This window comes from Miscanthus floridulus, chromosome 19 (genome assembly GCF_019320115.1).
Source record: "Miscanthus floridulus cultivar M001 chromosome 19, ASM1932011v1, whole genome shotgun sequence".
NCBI classification, from domain to species: domain Eukaryota; kingdom Viridiplantae; phylum Streptophyta; class Magnoliopsida; order Poales; family Poaceae; genus Miscanthus; species Miscanthus floridulus.
The window spans coordinates 111,602,492-111,606,598 of NC_089598.1; the positions used below are offsets into that span (position 1 = coordinate 111,602,492).

At 53.9% G+C, this 4,107-nt stretch overlaps 1 pseudogene; it reads left to right on the plus strand.

The window, feature by feature from the left end:
* The first annotated feature begins 1,161 nt into the window (after positions 1-1,161).
* LOC136526630 (putative disease resistance protein RGA4) overlaps positions 1,162-4,107 on the plus strand; it is a 5,713-nt pseudogene continuing 2,767 nt past the window's right edge.

The following is a 4,107-nucleotide window of genomic DNA, read 5'->3' on the forward strand; positions in this document are numbered from 1 at the left end:
TCTAGTTTTTCTTCTTTCTCCCATCTATAATCCCTGCTTCCCCTTGGTCTATAAAAGAGAAGGCAGGGCACCCCACTAAGGAGACCGATCAATTCAACACGCCACGCATCACATCACACATAGCTGAGCAGCAACCAAGCTCTTGGCATCCATTCGACCTTTCCATCAGAGACATGAGACCTGTCCCTTTCTCACCCATTTGTAACCCCTACTACGAACTTTTCAGTACTAATAACACAAGCAGCAGCCATGAACTGGACGTAGGGACATTCTGCACGAACCAGTATAAACCTTGTGTCTTTTTCGTACATCATCCGGGTCAGACGTGCAATAACACAAATTTACTCGTTGGTGTTTACTCGAAACACCGATAGTTGGCGCGCCAGGTAGGGGACCTTTGCGTGTTCTGACATTAACACTAGGACACGAATGGCTAGCCATGGTATCAGCTGGGTCCTAGGCACACACGTGCACTTCGGAGACCTGGACTTCATCATCACGGTGGAAGGAGAGTTGGCATTGGCTCACGCCGCCATCCAACCTCTCCCCTCCATCGGCCTTGGCTACGGGAGGCTTGAGCGCCAGCTCGGCGTCTCCCTGGGACCCTAGCCGTCCAAGGAGGACCCGCGCCGCCTCACCTTCTCTAACGCCAACGACGTGGCATGGTTCACCGGAGGGGAACCCCTCCCTTCGGAACACCTCATACGGAGCGCCTCGACAGTGCTTCCGTTCGGTTTCCGTAACACCGCGGCGACCGTTAGCCACCATGTGGCACAACGCATGGTTCCACCTCCCATGAACGATGAATTCGTGGGGGTGATCGAACATGTCGTGGAATCTTTCCACGACCTTCTGGCAGAGGAGCCTGAGTCGCCCTCTGGCTCTGACTCCAGCAGGGCAAGCCATCATCCCTCTCGTGAATGCTTCATGACGGGTACCCCCGAGGGGCACATCGAAAGCGTCCATGAGGGGGAGGCTACCCCAACAAACGACCTCGACGATGAGGCCGAAAGGCAGACAGCGGCCCTGCCACGCATGCTGGTGGAGCAGCTGAAAGCCCGACACCGAGAGATCGAGGAAGCGTGACTCCATCTCGAGCTGGAATGCACGGAGCTCGATTAGGAGATAGAGCGCCGCAGAGACGGTGGGCGCTCACACGCCATGGCCCGCGACGTGAACCGGAGGATCATTGCCGATGATGAAGCCCTCCCTCGCTTCGCCCGGGCAAGCCAGAACATCGCCGCCGCGACAGCCTTGCTCCATGGCCTTCCAAAGGCCGCGACGCTCGAGGATCATCGGGCCCACTGTGAGATTCACACGCTGCTAGAGCGTGCGGCGGCGTAGCATGCCGAGAGCTCATTGTCTCGGCGATGCGAGCTCGACGCCAGCCAGCGCACGCTCTCAAAGCGTCCCGGCAGGGACGCATCGGTCTACCAGGCACCACAAAGTGGTGGGCAGCGCGCCGCGGTCCTGGTGCATCAGCGTCTCGGCCGCAACCGTGACGCACGCAACACCCTTGATGCTCGTAGGCGTACCCACGACGATCTGAGAGAGGGATCTAGCCACGGCTATCACCCTCGTCATGGCGGACGCTACGATAGTGGTGAGGACCGAAGCTCGAGCCCTGGCCTTCCAGGGCCTTAGGCCTTCGGCCGACACATCCTCAACGCTGCCTTCCCGTCAAGGTACCGACCACCAACCAACATCCCAAAGTACTCTAGGGAGATGAACCCTAGACTATGGCTCAAGGATTATCGGCTTGCCTGCCAAGCCGGTGGTGCGGATAATGACGATTTTATTATCCGTAACCTTCCACTGTTCTTAGCCGATTCGGCACGAACATGGTTGGAACACTAGCCGCCCAACAGAATCCATAGTTTGGCGGACCTGAAGGAGACCTTCGTGGGAAACTTCCAGGGCACATACAAGCGCCCTGGGAACCCATGGGACCTCAAGAACTGTCGGCAGAAGGCCGGAGAAACCCTCTGTGGGTACATCCGGCGCTTCTCCCGGCAATGCAACGAGCTGCCTAACGTCGCCGATACCGATGTTATAGGAGCTTTCCTATTCGGGACCACCTACGAGTCCTTGGTTCACAAGCTGGGGCGCAAGGGCTCGCGAACCACCAAGGAACTCCTTGACATCACCACCAGCCACGCCTCGAGCGAAGAAGCGGTCGGAGCGATCTTCGATCGCCTCAATGGCAAGGCGAGGCGGGACGAGGACGCTGGCGAAGGCACCTCCAACCGTTCCGCCAAAAAGAAGAACAAGAAGCAACGGCGCGAGGGCTCTCTCGTGGCCGCCGCTGACCGCAGGGGTGGTCAGAAGCCCACGGAGGGCACTTCGAACCACTTCGGAAAACTACTCGAGGGACCATGCCCAAACCATGCCTTCCCCGTCAAGCATCTGTACAAGGACTGCACCCTCATGAAGCGGTTCTTGTCCGGTGGCTCCAACAAAGGGGAACATGGGAAGGTCCTCGACCCTACCACAGACGACGCCTAGGAGAAGGATGACGACTTTCCAACACCGGATGACTGCCTCATGATCTTCGAAGGATCAGAGGCCTACGACTCCAAGCACCACCAGAAGATCGTGCCGCGAGTGTAAGGTTGAGATGGTGACTAGAGGGGGGTAAATAGTTGTTTCTAAAACTTAATCATGTCGGCTAACCGAAACAAGTGCGGAATTAAAACTATCGGTCTAGCCAAGACTACACCCCTCTATCTATGTTCTCTAGCACTTTGCAAAGATCCTAATTAAACAACAAAGGTGCCGGGCTAGCTAGAACTCACCTAATCAATTCTAGAAGCAAGGTCACACAAACCTATGCCACTAGTACTTTAACCAATGGGGAGCTCCTACACATGCTAGTAAGCAAAAGCACAAAGCCAACTAAGCTACTAGCAATGCTCAGTAACAAGACAACAAATGCCAAATTAGATAGCGCAAATACTTAGCTACTCAAACTAAGCAAAGTGACTAACAAGGTTACACAAACCAAATTAGTCACGCAAGGGAGCTACTTCTGTGCTACATAAGCAAGAAGGTAACTAGTGAGCTATACAAGCAAACTAATTATAAGAGCAACTACACAAGCACAATGTATATGAAAGTAATTACAAGCTTGTGTAACGAGGATGCAAACCAACGGGAAGAATAAAGTTGACACGGTGATTTTTCTCCTGAGGTTCACGTGCTTGCCAACACGCTAGTCCTCGCTGTGTCGACCACTCACTTGGTGGTTTGGCGGCTAATTGGCATCACCCGCCAAGCCCGTACATCAGGCACCGCAAGAACCTACCCACAAGTGAGGTAACTCAATGACATGAGCAATCCACTAGAGTTACCTTTCGGCGCTCCACCGGGGAAGGCACAAGACCCCTTACAATCACCACGATCGGAGCCGGAGACAATCACCAACCTCCGCTCGACGATCCTCGCTGCTTCAAGCCATCTAGGTGGTGGCAACCACCAAGAGAAACAAGTGAATCCCGCAGCAAAACACGAATACCAAGTGCCTCTAGATGCAATCACTCAAGCAATGGACTTAGATTCTCTCCCAATCTCACAAAGATGATGAATCAATGATCAAAATTAGTGGGAGGGATTTGGCTAAGCTCACAAGGTTGCTATGTCAATGCAAATGGCCAAGAGAGTGAGCTTGAGCCGGCCATGGGGCCTAAATAAAAGCCCCCACGAAATAGAGTCGTTGGCTCCTCAGTCCACTGAAAAACGGGGTGACCGGACGCATCGGTCAGATCGACCCCAACGTTCGGTCGCTCGATGCGTGCCACGTGGCCCCTGCTTCAAACGTTGATCGCCCGATCTCAACGGTCATCAGTCCTAAACCTGGTCGTAAACTTCTCTACACACCTATGACCGGTGAAATGAAATGCCCTAGGTTATACCTTTGCCTTGCGCATTCTATTCCATCTCCTCCATTATCGATGCAACACATGCACCAACACGATCAATAATGATATGACCCACTTCATATCATCACGTGATCATATTGGTTCATCGATCTTGACTTCACTTGCTTTTCACCGTTGCCTTCGTCCATCGGCACCAAGTCTTGCTCAAGCTTCACCGCCATGCGGTCCA